Source organism: Triticum dicoccoides, chromosome 5B, assembly GCF_002162155.2.
Source record: "Triticum dicoccoides isolate Atlit2015 ecotype Zavitan chromosome 5B, WEW_v2.0, whole genome shotgun sequence".
In the NCBI taxonomy this organism is placed as follows: Eukaryota; Viridiplantae; Streptophyta; class Magnoliopsida; order Poales; family Poaceae; genus Triticum; species Triticum dicoccoides.
The window spans coordinates 568,990,915-569,009,638 of NC_041389.1; the positions used below are offsets into that span (position 1 = coordinate 568,990,915).

The following is an 18,724-nucleotide window of genomic DNA, read 5'->3' on the forward strand; positions in this document are numbered from 1 at the left end:
TTGAGGATTATCCTCATTGCTGCACAGAAGAATTACGTCCTGGAAGCACCGCTAGGAGCCAGGCCTGCTGCTGGAGCAACACCAGATGTTATGAACGTCTGGCAGAGCAAAGCTGATGACTACTCGATAGTTCAGTGTGCCATGCTTTACGGCTTAGAATCGGGACTTCAACGACGTTTTGAACGTCATGGAGCATATGAGATGTTCCAGGAGTTGAAGTTAATATTTCAAGCAAATGCCCGGATTGAGAGATATGAAGTCTCCAATAAGTTCTATAGCTGCAAGATGGAAGAGAACAGTTCTGTCAGTGAGCATATACTCAAAATGTCTGGGTATAATAATCACTTGATTCAATTGGGAGTTAATCTTCCAGATGATTGCGTCATTGACAGAATTCTCCAATCACTGCCACCAAGCTACAAGAGCTTCGTGATGAACTATAATATGCAAGGGATGAACAAGACTATTCCCGAGCTCTTCGCAATGCTAAAAGCTGCGGAGGTAGAAATCAAGAAGGAGCATCAAGTGTTGATGGTTAACAAGACCACTAGTTTCAAGAAAAAGGGCAAAGGGAAGAAAAAGGGGAACTTCAAAAAGAACGGCAAGCAAGTTGCTGCTCAAGAGAAGAAACCCAAGTCTAGACCTAAGCCTGAAACTGAGTGCTTCTACTGCAAGCAGACTGGTCACTGGAAGCGGAACTACCCCAAGTATTTGGCGGATAAGAAGGATGGCAAGGTGAACAAAGGTATATGTGATATACATGTTATTGATGTGTACCTTACCAATGCTCGCAGTAGCACCTGGGTATTTGATACTGGTTCTGTTGCTAATATTTGCAACTCGAAACAGGGACTACAGAATAAGCGGGCACTGGCAAAGGACGAGGTGACGATGCGCGTGGGAAACGGTTCCAAAGTCGATGTGATCGCGATCGGCACGCTACCTCTACATCTACCTTCGGGATTAATATTAGACCTAAATAATTGTTATTTGGTGCCAGCGTTGAGCATGAACATTATATCTGGATCTTGTTTAATGCGAGACGGTTATTCATTTAAATCAGAGAATAATGGTTGTTCTATTTATATGAGTAATATCTTTTATGGTCATGCACCCTTGAAGAGTGGTCTATTCTTACTAAATCTCGATAGTAGTAATACACATATTCATAATGTTGAAACCAAAAGATACAGAGTTGATAATGAAAGTGCAACTTATTTGTGGCACTGTCGTTTAGGTCATATCGGTGTAAAACGCATGAAGAAACTCCATACTAATGGACTTTTGGAACCACTTGATTATGAATCACTTGGTACTTGCGAACCGTGCCTCATGGGCAAGATGACTAAAACACCGTTCTCTGGTACTATGGAGAGAGCAACAGATTTGTTGGAAATCATACATACCGATGTATGTGGTCCGATGAATATTGAGGCTCGTGGCGGATATCGTTATTTTCTCACCTTCACAGATGATTTGAGCAGATATGGATATATCTACTTAATGAAGCATAAGTCTGAAACATTTGAAAAGTTCAAAGAATTTCAGAGTGAAGTTGAAAATCATCGTAACAAGAAAATAAAGTTTCTACGATCTGATCGTGGAGGAGAATATTTGAGTTACGAGTTTGGTGTACATTTGAAAAACTGTGGAATAGTTTCGCAACTCACGCCCCCCGGAACACCACAGCGTAATGGTGTGTCCGAACGTCGTAATCGTACTTTACTAGATATGGTGCGATCTATGATGTCTCTTACAGATTTACCGCTATCATTTTGGGGATATGCTTTAGAGACGGCCGCATTCACGTTAAAAAGGGCACCATCAAAATCCGTTGAGACGACGCCTTATGAACTATGGTTTGGCAAGAAACCAAAGTTGTCGTTTCTTAAAGTTTGGGGCTGCGATGCTTCAACCTGATAAGCTCGAATCCAAATCGGAGAAATGTGTATTCATAGGATACCCAAAGGAAACTGTTGGGTACACCTTCTATCACAGATCCGAAGGCAAAACATTTGTTGCTAAGAATGGATCATTTCTAGAGAAGGAGTTTCTCTCGAAAGAAGTGAGTGGGAGGAAAGTAGAACTTGACGAGGTAACTGTACCTGCTCCCTTACTGGAAAGTAGTTCATCACAGAAAACTGTTTCAGTGACACCTACACCAGTTAGTGAGGAAGCCAATGATAATGATCATGAAACTTCAGATCAAGATACTACTGAACTTCGTAGATCAACCAGAGTAAGATCCGCACCAGAGTGGTACGGTAATCCTGTTCTGGAGGTCATGCTACTAGATCATGATGAACCTACGAACTATGAAGAAGTGATGGTGAGCCCAGATTCCGCAAAGTGGCTAGAAGCCATGAAATCTGAGATGGGATCCATGTATGAGAACAAAGTATGGACTTTGGTTGACTTGCCCGATGATCGGCAAGCGATTGAGAATAAATGGATCTTTAAGAAGAAGACTGACGCTGATGGTAATGTTACTGTCTACAAAGCTCGACTTGTCGCAAAAGGTTTTCGGCAAGTTCAAGGAATTGACTACGATGAGACCTTCTCACCCGTAGCGATGCTTAAGTCCGTCCGAATCATGTTAGCAATTGCCGCATTTTATGATTATGAAATTTGGCAAATGGATGTCAAAACTGCATTCCTGAATGGATTCCTGGAAGAAGAGTTGTATATGATGCAACCAGAAGGTTTTATCGATCCAAAGGGAGCTAACAAAGTGTGCAAGCTCCAGCGATCCATTTATGGACTGGTGCAAGCCTCTCGGAGTTGGAATAAACGTTTTGATAGTGTGATCAAAGCATTTGGTTTTATACAGACTTTTGGAGAAGCCTGTATTTACAAGAAAGTGAGTGGGAGCTCTGTAGCATTTCTGATATTATATGTGGATGACATATTACTGATTGGAAATGATATAGAATTTCTGGATAGCTTAAAGGGATACTTGAATAAAAGTTTTTCAATGAAAGACCTCGGTGAAGCTGCTTACATATTAGGCATTAAGATCTATAGAGACAGATCAAGACGCTTAATTGGACTTTCACAAAGCACATACCTTGACAAAATTTTGAAGAAATTCAAAATGGATCAAGCAAAGAAAGGGTTCTTGCCTGTGTTACAAGGTGTGAAATTGAGTAAGACTCAATGCCCGACCACTGCAGAAGATAGAGAGAATATGAAAGATGTTCCCTATGCATCAGCCATAGGCTCTATCATGTATGCAATGCTGTGTACCAGACCTGATGTGTGCCTTGCTATAAGTTTAGCAGGGAGGTACCAAAGTAATCCAGGAATGGATCACTGGACAGCGGTCAAGAACATCCTGAAATACCTGAAAAGGACTAAGGATATGTTTCTCGTATATGGAAATGACAAAGAGCTCATCGTAAAAGGTTACGTTGATGCAAGCTTTGACACTGATCCGGACGATTCTAAATCGCAAACCGGATACGTGTTTACATTAAACGGTGGAGCTGTCAGTTGGTGCAGTTCTAAACAAAGCGTCGTAGCGGGATCTACATGTGAAGCGGAATACATAGCTGCTTCGGAAGCAGCAAATGAAGGAGTCTGGATGAAGGAGTTCATATCCGATCTAGGTGTCATACCTAGTGCATCGGGTCCAATGAAAATCTTTTGTGACAATACTGGTGCAATTGCCTTGGCAAAGGAATCCAGATTTCACAAAAAGACCAAACACATCAAGAGACGCTTCAACTCCATCCGGGATCTAGTCCAGGTGGGAGACATAGAGATTTGCAAGATACATACGGATCTGAATATTGCAGACCCGTTGACTAAGCCTCTTCCACGAGCAAAACATGATCAGCACCAAAGCTCCATGGGTGTTATATTCATTACAGTGTAATCTAGATTATTGACTCTAGTGCAAGTGGGAGACTGAAGGAAATATGCCCTAGAGGCAATAATAAAGTTATTATTTATTTCCTTATAATCATGATAAATGTTTATTATTCATGCTAGAATTGTATTTTCCGGAAACATAATACATGTGTGAATACATAGACAAACAGAGTGTCACTAGTATGCCTCTACTTGACTAGCTCGTTAATCAAAGATGGTTATGTTTCCTAACCATGAACAATGAGTTGTTATTTGATTAACGAGGTCACATCATTAGTAGAATGATCTGATTGACATGACCCATTCCATTAGCTTAGCACCTGATCGTTTAGTATGTTGCTATTGCTTTCTTCATGACTTATACATGTTCCTACGACTATGAGATTATGCAACTCCCGTTTACCGGAGGAACACTTTGGGTACTACCAAACGTCACAACGTAAATGGGTGATTATAAAGGAGTACTACAGGTGTCTCCAATGGTCGATGTTGGGTTGGCGTATTTCGAGATTAGGATTTGTCACTCCGATTGTCGGAGAGGTATCTCTGGGCCCTCTCGGTAATACACATCACATAAGCCTTGCAAGCATTACAACTAATATGTTAGTTGTGAGATGATGTATTACTGAACGAGTAAAGAGACTTGCCGTTAACGAGATTGAACTAGGTATTGGATACCGACGATCGAATCTCGGGCAAGTAACATACCGATGACAAAGGGAACAACGTATGTTGTTATGCGGTCTGACCGATAAAGATCTTCGTAGAATATGTAGGAGCCAATATGGGCATCCAGGTCCCGCTATTGGTTATTGACCAGAGACATGTCTCGGTCATGTCTACATTGTTCTCGAACCCGTAGGGTCCGCACGCTTAAGGTTACGATGACAGTTATATTATGAGTTTATGCATTTTGATGTACCGATGGTTGTTCGGAGTCCCGGATGTGATCACGGACATGACGAGGAGTCTCGAAATGGTCGAGACGTAAAGATTGATATATTGGAAGCCTATGTTTGGACATCGGAAGTGTTCCGGGTGAAATCGGGATTTTACCTGGTTACCGGGAGGTTACCGGAACCCCCCGGGAGCCATATGGGCCATCATGGGCCTTAGTGGAAAGGAGAAAGGGGCAGCCCAAGGTGGCTGCGCCTCTTTCCCCTCCCCTAGTCCTATTAGGACTAGGAGAAGGTGGCCGGCCCCCCTCTCTCCCTTCCCCTCCGAGGAATCCTAGTTGGACTAGGATTGGGGGGAGGAATCCTACTCCCAGAGGGAGTAGGACTCTCCTGCGCCTCCCTCTTTGGCCGGCCAGCCTCCCCTCCTCTCCTCCTTTATATACGGAGGCAGGGGCACCTCTAAACACACAAGTTGACACAAGTTGATCCACATGATCGATTCCTTAGCCGTGTGCGGTGCCCCCTGCCACCATATTCCTCGATAATACTGTAGCGGAGTTTAGGCGAAGCCCTGCTGCTGTAGTTCATCAAGATCGTCACCACGCCGTCGTGCTGACGAAACTCTTCCCCGACACTTTGCTGGATCGGAGTCCGGGGATCGTCATCGAGCTGAACGTGTGCTCGAACTCGGAGGTGCCGTAGTTTCGGTGCTTGATCGGTTGGATCGTGAAGACGTACAACTACTTCCTCTACGTCGTGTCATTGCTTCCGCAGTCGGTCTGCGTTGGGTACGTAGACAACACTCTCCTCTCGTTGCTATGCATCACATGATCCTGTGTGCGCGTAGGAAAATTTTGAAATTACTACGAAACCCAACAGTCTACTGCTTATGATGAATATGTTATAGACTTAGAAAATATCAAAACTCCGGCTTAATCCATAGCCCCCAAGGGCCGGTTTAATCAAAATGAATGAGTCGGTCCTTCACATGTTTGTATTGAACATATTAACTTCATAATTTGAACTGCAATATGCATTAGCCCCCAAGTGCCAAGTAGTCTTGCTTGCAAAGTGCTTGGGACTTTAATTTTGTGAATCGCCAATCTTTATGAACCGCCATTATAAATAGACTTCCGCGGTAGATATTAGCCCCCAAGTGCCAAGTAGCCTTGCTTGCAAGTTCCTTGGGACTTTGAAATATAAGATGCTAATGATCATGATTTTTATCCGGTCCTTGTGCAGGTTACCACTAGTCAACTGTAAACAGAAATTGTTGATTTAAAGAACCGCCTGCAAGCACAAGAAACAGAAATCCAAAAAGCCAACTCCAAGTGTGAATTCATCATATCTGAACAAGAGAAGCTGAAGGCCGACTTTGAGGTGGAGAGAAAAACTTGGGCTGATGAAAAGAATGCTTTAATCCAACGAGCTGTGAATTCAGAGGCGGCTCTTGAGAAAGCCACCAATGAAATGTCCGGCTTGAAATGCCATGTGACCCAGATGGTTACCGCAATCTTTGGTAAGTCGCCCTGCAATTTAGAAAGACTATACTTTTCAACGATCATATAACTTTGTTTCTTAACGCACCTAACCTTGCTATGTAGGCCCCAGGAGCTCAAATCTGAACCAGAACTCTTTGATAAAGCTGAAGGCGGTTTATACCCTAGTGGAGCAACTCTACACTGGGTCTCAGCGTGCCTTAGCCACTGTGGCTGTGTCCAATGAAGTTCCTACACTTTTGGCGGATGTGCTAAGGAAGCTTTCTATATTGCCCTAGCGGATTACTGAACTGAAGCGGGCTTTTGCGAGATCCGGTGCCGTAGCCGCGTTGAGCCGGGCCAAGGCTTGGCTTCCGGAACTAGAACCGGCTGACATTGCCATTGGGTATCCGAGCCTCAAAGAAGACGGTGCGCCCTTTGAACAAGAAGATTTTGCTGCCTATGTGAAGGCAATATGCCCTGTGGCCACCATAATTGCTGAAGAAGCGGATCTCTCCAAGTACCAGGCGGGTTACGATGCGGAGAACCGGAGAATCCCAACACCACAGTATACCCTGACAAGCCTGATTCACCAACTCGTAAGCATACCTTCGCTCCTAAGATTGACCTGGCCGGGCTAGTTGATGACGAAGCTGAATTTAAAGCTTTCAGTGGAATTGACTGGTCATCATCAACCTTCCAGGCCCAGGAGCAGGATGAAGAAGTGGAAAGGGTTGATCCGGAAGCTTCAGGCAATCAAGAGAACTAATCCGTCGGGCGGCTCATATTTGTAGCCTTGCTGAAAAACAATGCTTGCTCATTTTGACTCGGAGAGTCATGTAATAGGAGTAGAAATGACTTTGCTGCGCCGTGCCTTCGTGCATGTTTCGATGTCTTAACACTGTTTTAAATCGCCATCATATATTTACTCCATCTTATGTTTTTTTTAATTTCCTTTGTGCATAAAAAATCCTGTAATCAATCCTGCAAAGGGAAGTAGATCACAAAGACCCTCGGCGGCTCACCGTAGGGCGGGTCATAATTATCCCACATAATTATAAATGTGAAATATGAGTTATAAACAATTCTGATCAGAACTTGTAATATAACTATGATAACATCATACCTGAGATATCAAATTTTTACTGCCGGCTTAAATGACCTGGACAGTAAGGGTGATGACTCAGTTTATAAACCATGACTTTCTCTTGGAATTTGTCACAAGCCGGGCCACTGACTGCTTCAAAGTTAAGCCGGCTCAAAAAACCTTATATGTCTTGAATCATGGACAAAATAGAGCATAAGACAAATCCAAAGTGTTCTTTCAAAACGACTTCAGCAAAAAGAAAAAAGACAAACTTAAGGTTTCTGATTTGAATACGATCAGTAAACCGTCCCAAAGGGGTTATGCTAGGGTTCGAATACGACCATGTAGCCCCCGGTGGCTTTGGCATTGCGCCGATCAAGAGGGTACCGACAGCTATGTTCTCTTTGGTTCGAATATGACATGTGTTTGAACAGGAAGCCCCCAAATGACCTTAAGAATATTTAACGACTCTGATTCGAATACGATCTGGGTCGGACCCAAGAGAGGTTAACTTATGATTCGAATACGATCAAAAAGCCCCCAAGTGACTTTTGGCATTGCGCCGATCAAGTGGGTACTGACAACTGTTCTCTTTGGTTCAAATACGACCTGTGTTTGAACAGGAAGCCCCCAAGTGACCTTGAGAATATTTAACGACTCTGATTCGAATACGATCTGAGTCAGACCAAAAAGGGGTTAAGCTAGATTCCAATACGATTAGCCCCCAATGGTCTTTGTGAAATTATGACAGTGAAGACATATGATCTTTGGGGATGAAAAGGATAGAGGTCCTGCTTTATTACTGATAATATATACATCACCAAGACATGTACATCATGAGAGCCGGTGGCTCAAGTGTAGTAAGACCGAAGATGAGCTATGTTCCACGGCCGGCGGGTCTCCTCTTCCGACTTACGTGAGTCTTTGCACTCTCGAACGTCGATAAGGTAGTATGACCCGTTGTTCAAATTCTTGCTGACCACAAAGGGCCCTTCCCAAGGAGGGGATAACTTGTGTGCATCAGTCTGGTCCTGGATGAGTCGGAGCACCAAGTCGCCTTCTTGAAAGGTTCTGGATTTAACCCGGCGGCTGTGATAACGCTGCAGGTCCTGTTGGTAAATCGCCGAGCGAGCTGCTGCTAAGTCACGATTTTCATCCAACAGGTCAAATGCCTCTCGATGTGCTTGCTCATTGTTAGCTTCCACATAAGCCGCCACTCAGGGCGAGTCATGGTGGATGTCACTAGGAAGAACCGCCTCTGCTCCATAAACCATGAAAAAAGGGGTATAACCCGTAGATATGTTGGGGGTAGTATTGATGCTCCACAACACTGATGGTAACTCCTCCACCCAACAACCCGGCGTTTGTTGCAAAGGAACTAAAAGCCAGGGCTGGATACCCTTTAAAATCTCCTGATTGGCTCTTTCTGCTTGACCATTGGATTGGTGGTGAGCTACTGATGAGACATCAAGCCGGATATGCTCACGTTGACAGAACTCCTCCATAGCCCCCTTGGACAAGTTAGTGCCATAACCAGTTATGATGTTATGGGGGAAGCCAAAACGAAGAATCACCTTTTTTATGAATTGAACCGCCGTCGCCGCATCACACTTACTGACCGGCTCTGCTTCCACCCACTTTGTGAATTTATCCACTTCCACCAAGAGGTGAGTCTTTTTGTCCTTGGATCTTTTGAAAGGCCCAACCATGTCAAGCCCCCATACAGCAAACGACCAAGTAATTGGTATCATCCTCAATTCTTGAGCCGGCACATGGGCTCGCCGTGAAAATTTCTGACACCCGTCACATTTACTGACCAGATCCTCGGCATCAGCATGAGCCGTGAGCCAGTAAAATCTGTGACAGAAAGCTTTGGCCACAAGGGACTTTGAACCGGTGTGATGGCCGCAATCCCCTTCATGGATCTCACGAAGAATCTCTTGGCCTTCTTCGGGAGATACACAACATTGAAATGCCCCAGTGACACTGCGATGATGTAACTCGCCATTGGTAATCGTCGTTGACTTAGACCGCCGGGTTATCTGTCGAGCCAAGGTTTCATCCTCAGGCAATTCTCCCCGGGTCATGTAAGCCAAGTATGCCACTGTCCAATCTGGGATGACATGAAGAGCCGCCACCAACTGTGCCTCCGGGTCAGGCACATCCAAGTCTTCCTCTGTAGGTAACTTGACAGAAGGATTATGCAAAACATCTAAAAAGGTATTCACGGGTACCGGTTTACGCTGGGATCCAAGCCGACTTAGAGCATCAGCCGCCTCGTTCTTCCTGTGATCTATGTGTTCCACTTGATAACCCTTGAAGTGTCCAGCCACAGCAGCAACTTCACGGTTATAAGCCACCATGAGAGGATCTTTGGAATCCCACTTGCCTGAGACTTGCTGAGCTACCAAATCTGAGTCACCAAAGCACCTTACACGGCTTAATTTCATATCTTTAGCCATCCGAAGACCATGGAGAAAGGCCTCATACTCAACTGCATTGTTAGTACAGGTAAACATCAACCTCAACACATAACAAAATTTGTCACCTCGCGGGGAAGCCAAAACTACTCCAGCCCCCGAGCCTTCCAATTGCCTGGATCCATCGAAGTGAATCGTCCAGTATGTGTTATCTGGCTTCTCTTCAGGCGCCTGTAACTCTGTCCAATCGTTGATGAAATCCACCAGTGCTTGAGATTTGATAGCAGTACGAGGCACATATTTCAAACCATGAGGCCCAAGCTCAATGGCCCACTTGGCGACTCGTCCTGTAGCCTCTCTGTCCTAGATTATATCCCCCAAAGGAGCTGAACTGACCACAATGATGGGATGACCCAGGAAATATATCTTAAGCTTCCGGCTGGCCATGAACACCCCATAAACAAGCTTTTGCCAATGTGGATACCTCTGTTTGGACTCAATGATCACCTCACTGATGTAGTAAACCGGACGTTGAACTGGATATTCCTTACCAGACTCTTTGCGCTCCACCACAATGGCTACACTTACGGCACGTGCATTAGCGGCATATAGCAGCAGTGGCTCCTTGTCAATAGGAGTAGCAAGAACCGCCGGCTCAGCCAATTGTCTCTTCAAATCCTCAAAGGCAGTATTAGCCGCATCACTCCAGACAAAATCATGTGTCTTCTTCAGCATCTGATACAGCGGTATGGCCTTCTCGCCTAACCGGCTTATGAACCGGCTTAAAGCAGCAATGCGACCCGCCAAGCGCTGAACATCATTGATACACTTGGGTTTTGCTAAAGAGGTGATAGCCTTGATCTTCTCCGGGTTAGCCTCAATGCCTCTGTTAGAAACCAGAAATCCCAAGAGCTTGCCCGCTGGCACCCCAAAGATGCACTTTGCCGGGTTAAGCATCATGTTGTACACCCGGAGGTTTTCAAAGGTCTCCTTGAGATCATCTATCAGTGTTTCCTTCTCTCTGGATTTCACCACAATATCATCCACATAAGCGTGCACATTATAGCCAATCTGAGTATGAACAATTCTGCATGCAACGCTAATAAGTCGCCTGGGCACTCTTAAGCCCAAAAGACATAGAAACATAGCAGAAGGCTCCAAAAGGAGTGATGAACACCGTCTTCTCCTAGTCCTTGACCGCCATCTTGATCTGGTGATATCCAGAATAAGCATCCAAAAAACTCAGACGCTCACATCCCGCCGTAGCATCAATAATTTGATCAATATGTGGGAAAGCAAAGGGATCAACTGGACAAGCTTTGTTCAAGTCTGTGTAGTCCACGCACATGCGCCAAGTACCATTCTTCTTGAGCACTAGCACCGGGTTAGCCAACCATTCAGGATGGAGTACCTCAATAACGAACCTGGCCGCCAAGAGCCGGGCCACCTCCTCACCAATGCCCTTGCGCCTCTCCTCATTAAACAGCCGAAGAAACTGCCTGTCCGGCTTATACTTAGGATCAATATTGAGAGTGTCCTCAGCGTGTTCTCTAGTACACCCGGCATGTCAGAAGGCTTCCATGCAAAGATGTCCCGATTCTCACGGATGAACTCAATGAGCGTGCTTTCCTATTTTGGATCCAGATTGGCACTGATGCTGAACTGCTTAGATGAATCGCCAGGAACGAAATCAACCATATTAGTGTCCTTGGTCATTTTAAACTTCACCTTCGGCTCATGCTCTGTGGTGGGCTTCTTCAAGGATGTCATGTCTGTTGGGTCAACATTGTCTTTATAGTACTTTAACTCTTCTGCAGCACAGACCGACTCAGCGTAAGCCGTGTCGCCTTCTATTGGGGAACGTAGCAGAAATTCAAAATTTTCTACGCATCACCAAGATCAATCTATGGAGATTCTAGCAACAAGAGAGAGAGAGAGAGAGAGAGAGAGAGTGCATCTTCATACCCTTGAAGATCGCTAAGCGGAAGCGTTACTAGAACGCGGTTGATGGAGTCGTACTCGCGGCAATCCAAATCGCGGAAGATCCGATCTAGCGCCGAATGGACGGTGACTCAGCGTTCAACACACGTACAGCCCGTGGACGTCTCCTCCTTCTTGACCCAGCAAGGGGAGAGTAGAAGTTGAGGGAGAACTCCAACAGCACGACTGCATGGTGGTGGTGGAGCTCGTGGTATTTCTGCAAGGCTTCGCCAAGCACTAGGCAGCAGGAGGAAGAGTTGGAGGAGGGAGGGGCTGCGCCAAAAGCAAGGGTGCTGCAGCCCTCCCACCCCCTTCTATTTATAGGGTGAAGGGGAGAGGGGGCCGGCCCCTCTAGATCCCATCTAGAGGGGGGGCGGCGGCCAGGAGGGGGAAACTTGCCCCCCAAGCAAGGTGGAGGCGCCCCCTCTCCTAGGGTTTCTAAACCCTAGGCGCCTTGGGCCCTTGGGGCGGTGCACCAGCCCACTAGGGGGCTGGTTCCCTCCCATATTCAGCCCAATAAGTCCCCGGGGGCAGGTGACCCCACCCAGTGGACCTCCGGACACCTTTCGGTCGTCCCGGTACAATACCGATAACCCCCGAAACCATCCCGGCGACTGAAACTGGACTTCCCATATATAAATCTTCACCTCCGGACCATTTCAGAACTCCTCGTGACGTTCGGGATCTCATCCGGGACTCCAAACAACCTTCGGTAACCACATACAATTTCCCATAACAACTCTAGTGTCACTGAACATTAAGTGTGTAGACCCTACGGGTTCGGGAATCATGCAAACATGACCGAGACATTCTCCGGCCAATAACCAGCAGCGGGATCTGGATACCCATGTTGGCTCCCACATGTTACACGATGATCTCATCGGATGAACCACGATGTCAGGGATTCAATCAATCCCGTATACAATTCCCTTTGTCAATCGGTATGTTACTTGCCCGAGATTCGAACGTCGGTATCCAAATACCTCTTTCAATCTCATTACCGGCAAGTCATTTTACTCGTTCTGTAATGATTGATCCTGTGACTAACTACTTAGTCACGTTGAGCTCATTATGACGATGCATCACCGAGCGGGCCTAGAGATACCTCTCCGTCATACGGAGCGACAAATCCTAGTCTCGATTCATGCCAACCCAACAGACACTTTTGGATATACCTATAGTGCACCTTTATAGCCACTCAGTTACGTTGTGACGTTTGGTACACCCAAAGCACTCCGAAGAACCTCTGTGGTATAATTATATATAAAAGAAGAATGGTAGTACACTGGACATCTACATTCAGTAAAACATACAATAATGTTAGTAGCTGGTCCATAATAAAAGAAGACAACAAACAAGCGATAACAGTAATACACTATACACAAGGGAGGTACTTTACCCATTTTCTTGAAATTGGGGATAAATTGTAAAGGGCGGCGCTGGCATACAACTTTATACTGAGGTAGACATGAGTTGAATTATGAAAAACTCAAAGAGTTGGCAATCACACCTGACAAACAACACTCTGTATTTTTTCAAATTTGTTGCGAAGGTAACAAATTATGTTGGTGAGGGCATGCCAATATATTATGTGATAGTAGGCCGTTTCCAAGCAAAACACAACTATAAGAAGAAGAAAATATGCAAGCAGCCTCCAAATTGACTGAATGCCAGTATTTGCAACAGGCAAGACACCTAAGAAAATATGAAGATGCTTTTTTTGTAGTTATGGGCTGTAGCCACAAACAAATGGTACTAGATAAAGCAATGACATGATCCCTCGTTCCCATGGAAATGGTCAGGAAAAAAATCCAAATCTGATCAGTTATAATTTTCTCTCCAAAAGCTAGCAGGCCAGGGAGTAATCTAGTCGCCAATTAACATCATTCCAGATTTAGTACTTAAAGAGAATGAGTAAGACAACATATCTGGTAATGGAAAAATGTTTCATTTCCCCATCATCAGATAATACTATCATACAGAAAATGGTGTTGACATCCAGGCCAGACCACAAATCCAAATTTCCAAACCAGTTTAGTACTTACAGAGAAACACATGTATGGAGGCGATGAAAAGCTCTCTTGCAAATGGGATTATCATGTGAAATCAACCTTTGAGGAAACAAAGGAAATAAAACAGAAAAATTAAATGCAAACTTACTGATTACATATGAAATTTCTACCCAAATGGTACTAACAACAGAAAAATAGTTGACAAGGTAAAATCATATCAAGGTCATTCAGATAGCTCCATTAAAACATATGTTTTGCAATATTGTCAAGTAACATAAGGTGGGACAATAGTGCGTAACAAATACATGAAACAACAATAACAATCCAATAAAAAAACAGTCCAAATTATGAAACTCAAACTAATAGAAGGTACCCAACTGATTATTGTACAAATGCATTCATTATTTCTGATAGTGGGTAACCTTGTTTCAGATCTCTTCACAAGTTAATTAGTGAATACTTCTAAACATAGATTTACTGTGTTAGAAAAGGTGGCTCATTTTCAAGTAAAGGAAATTTAATTCATCAAAAATCATTGATAATATAAGTTGCAATATAAGACAAAATTTTAATTCAAGACATGTATATACCGAATTATTGTCATTTTATTTTTAAGGGCTTTGAGTGAAAGGTTGCAGATTAGACTTTTCAAGTACATTGTCACCTGCAAGCCGAGCACAAGAAAAATAAAAAATATTTCAATTAAGTGATGTTAGTAGGTTTACCAAATTATAGATCTAAGAAGTTTGCAATGACTAATAATTGAATGTGAGAACGAAAAATAATCCTATGGCATCCATACTACTTATCACTACTACTAATTCATGTAAAGATCATGAATTGTTGACGAAACCACAAAGAGGCAGCCAACCATACTATTTATCAGTAATACTAATTGTTGTAAACATCAAGAATTGTTATCACGGTAATCTTCTGTCGTAAGCTTATTAGCTGGACAATTATAATGAGCAATTGTCGGGTACCAAGGACCAAGGACGTGAATATTTGGAAATAGACATATTGGTGAAAGAAGAGTGGCACTGAATATGCAAGAGGCTGTGGCCATTGACTCTAAGGGACAAGTGCATAAGTCCAATCGCTCAAGTTTTTGAGAAAAGATCAGCTAGATGAAGAGGAGGTTGCTCTATGTACAAAATCCTCTAGAGCATCTGCCCATCTCCTCTGATCCTCTCTCAGGTGGTGACTCGGGCAGTATGGCCGCGCGCCTACCAGTCTCCAAATATGCTCAAATCAATTGACCATCGCCAACAACATTACCTATATGTACAAATTGGATTGGAAGTATGTCAGGACAAAGAAATTGTTTTGTGGAAAAAGGAATCGTACATGAAAATGAAATAAATATAGGGGGACCTGGTGTATTGTTGTTCCCATACAAATGTCCTCTTGTACAGTGCCCTCCATCACCTCCAGCCTGAATTATGCAGTTGCTGGAGCACCATCGAGAAGAACAGGTTGCCCTACAAGAGTACCCTGTACAAGAAGAAGAGAGGAGGATTAAATTAGAATAGGCGTTGATCCACCGTCGCCGGCTAGGAGCAGGATGAGACGTCATCCGCTCTACCGCCACCGTTGCCGCCAGAGCTATGGATGTAGATATGTGTTCCAAAGGCCAGCGGCCCATGCCGCACCCTCGCCCCGCCCAGCACCACCCCGCGCGGGTTCCATCGCCGCAACCTCAGCGGAGGCGTTGCCGGCTCGTTGCCGCTGCCGCCTTCAGGACCTGAGAGAGAAGGGGAGGGAAGATGAGCAAACTGACCAGGCAGCCGCTCGAGCATCGGATCCCCTCATACGCCTCGCCTTGGCTGGATCCCCTGGACCGCCGGTTGCCTCGCACGCGTCTCGTTGGCTCCCTTGAGCGCTAGATCCCTCTTGCGCGGCTGGCATCCGCTGGATCCGGTCGACCACCGGTTCCCTCACTAGCTTCGCCTCCTCGGCTGCAGATGATAAATGGGTCGTTGAGGCCCAATCAACGACAGGCCTTCAAAAAAGTCTCCAGAATAGCTGCCCATCAGGACAGGCGGCCCAGTCGCAGTAAACCGGCGCTGAAACATGATCTGACGGCGAGAAACCATCTAGATGCATAATCCGATGGCCGAAATCGCTGGGGGCGTGAGAGAGCTCGGTTTAGGCTCAGTTTTACTGTCCTTAAATGTGTATCACTACGATCGAGATTCAATAAACCATTAACATTGGGTGTATAATCAAAGAAGGTTTTATTCATGTAAACAGAATAACAATTATTCTTTGTCTTGAATGAATAACCGTATTGCGATAAACATGATCTAATCATATTCATACTCAACGCAAACACGAAATAACATTTATTTAGGTTCAACACTAATACCGAAAGTATAAGGAGTGTGCGATGATGATCATATCAATCTTAGAACCACTTCAAACACACATCGTCACTTCACCCTCAACTAGTCTATGTTTATTTTGTAACTCATGTTTTGAGTTACTAATCATAGCAACCGAACAAGTATCAAAAACACAGGGGCTACTACGAACACTAGTAAGGTACACAACAATAACTTGTATATTAAATATACCTTTGTTCACTTTGCCATCCTTCTTATCCGCCAAATGTTTGGGGCAGTTTTGCTTCTAGTGTCCATTTCCTTTGCTATAGAAGCACCCAGTTTCAGGCTTGGGTCCAGCTATGGGCTTCTTCCCGGGAGTGACAACTTGCTTGCCATTCTTCTTGAAGTTCCCTTTCTTTCACTTTGCTCTTTTCTTGAAACTAGTGGTCTTGTCAATCATCAACACTTGATCCTCTTTCTTGATTTCTACCTTCGTCGATTTTAGCATCGCGAAGAGCTCGGGAATCATTTTCGTCATCCCTTTCATACTATAGTTCATCACGAAGTTCTAGTAACTTGGTGATGGTGACTAGAGAACTCTGTCAATCACTATCTTATCTGGAAGATTAACTCCCACTTGATTCAAGTGATTGTAGTACCCATACATTCTGAGCACATGCTCACTAGCTGAGCAATTCTCCTCCATTTTCTTAGGCGAAGTACTTGTTAAAGGTCTCATACCTCTCGACATGGGCATGAGTCTGAATTACCAATTTCAGCTCTTGGAACATCTCATATGCTCCATGGCGTTCAAAATGTTTTTGAAGTCCCGGTTCTAAGCCGTAAGGCATGGTGCACTAAACTATCAAGTAGTCATCATATTGAGCTAGCCAAACGTTCATAATGTCTGCATCTGCTCCTGCAAATAAGCCTGTCACCTAGCAGTGCATCAAGGACATAATTATTCGGTGCAGCAATGAGGATAAACCTCAGACCACGGACCCAGTCCGCATCACTGCTACTATCATGTTTCAACTTAGTTTTCTCTAGGAACATATAAAAAACATAGGGAAGCTACAATGCGAGCTATTGATCTACAACATAATTTGCAAAATACTATTAGGACTAAGTTCATGATAAATTAAAGTTCAATTAATCATATTACTAAAGAACTCCCACTTAGATAGACATCCCTCTAGTCATCTAAATGATCACGTGATCCATAACTAAATCATGTCCGAGCATCATGTGAGATAGAGTAGTTTTCAATGGTGAACATCTCTATGTTGATCATATCTACTATATGATTCACGTTCGACCTTTCGATCTCAGTGTTCCGAGGCCATATCTGCATATGCTAGGCTCGTCAAGTTTAACCCGAGTATTCTGTGTCGTGGTTCTAAGCCTGACAGTAGAGTGGGGGTAGGTATGGAGAGGCAAGGTCCTAGCTATGGAGAGGTTGTAAGCACAAAGGATGTACGAGTTCAGGCCCTTCTCGGAAGAAGTAACAGCCCTACGTCTCGGAGCCCGGAGGCGGTCGAGTGGATTACGAATGTATGAATTACAAGGTGCCGAACCCTTCTGCCTGTGGAGGGGGGTGGCTTATATAGAGTGCGCCAGGACCCCAGCCAGCCCACGTAGGAGAGGGTTTAAGGTGAGTTAAGTCTGGGGCGTTACTGGTAACGCCCCACATAAAGGCCTTTACTATCATAAAGTCTACTTGATTACAGGCCGTTGCAGTGCAGAGTGCCTCTTGACCTCCTGGTGGTCGAGTGGGTCTTCGTGGTCGAGTCCTTCAGGCCAGTCGAGTGAATCCTCTTTGGTCGACTGGAAGGCGACCTCTTCTAAGGATGTCCTAGGGTAAGTTACTTGGATCAGGTCCATGACCCTACCCTAGGTACATAACCCCATCATTCTGCACGTGCAAAAACTAGCTTGCACCCGTTGTATGTGAACGCTGATCACACCCGATCATCACGTGGTGTCTCGGCACGACGAACTGTAGCAACGGTGCATGCTCAGGGAGAACACTTATACCTTGAAATTTAGTGAGGGGTCATCTTATAATGCTACCGACGTACTAAGCAAAATAAGATGCATAAAAGATAAACATCACATGCAATCAAAATATGTGACATGATATGGCCATCATCATCTTGTGCCTTTGATCTCCATCTCCAAAGCGCCATCATGATCTCCATTGTCACCAGCTTGCCACCTTGATCTCCATTGGTGCATCATTGTCGTCTCGCCAACTATTGCTTCTACAACTATTGCTACCGCATAGTGATAAACTAAAGCAATTACATGGCGATTGCATATCATACAATAAAGCGACAACCATATGGCTCCTGCCAATTGCTGATAACTTTGTTACAAAACATGATCATCTCATACAACAATTTATATCACATCATGTCTTGACCATATCACATCACAACAAGCCCTACAAAAACAAGTTAGACGTCCTCTACTTTGTTGTTGCAAGTTTTATGTGGCTGCTACGGGCTTCTAGCAAGAACCGTTCTTACCTACGCATCCACAACGATTTTTCATCAAGTGTGCTATTTTAACCTTCAACAAAGACCGACCGTAGTCAAACTCGATTCAACTAAAGTTGGAGAATCAGACACCCACTAGCCACCTATGTG

At 44.5% G+C, this 18,724-nt stretch overlaps 1 long non-coding RNA gene across 2 annotated transcripts; it reads right to left on the reverse strand.

Annotated features, from left to right (window-relative positions):
* Window positions 1-14,603: 14,603 nt before the first annotated feature.
* On the reverse strand, window positions 14,604-15,669 carry LOC119311684. 2 transcript variants are annotated; one of them, XR_005151136.1, is made up of 3 exons: window positions 15,527-15,669; window positions 15,121-15,240; window positions 14,604-15,024 (listed from the first exon to the last, which is right to left on the reverse strand). It is a non-coding gene; the product is annotated as an uncharacterized LOC119311684 (long non-coding RNA). The 2 variants fall into 2 exon arrangements; XR_005151135.1 differs by lacking the exon at window positions 15,527-15,669 and having other exon boundaries at window positions 15,121-15,520.
* Window positions 15,670-18,724: the final 3,055 nt, after the last annotated feature.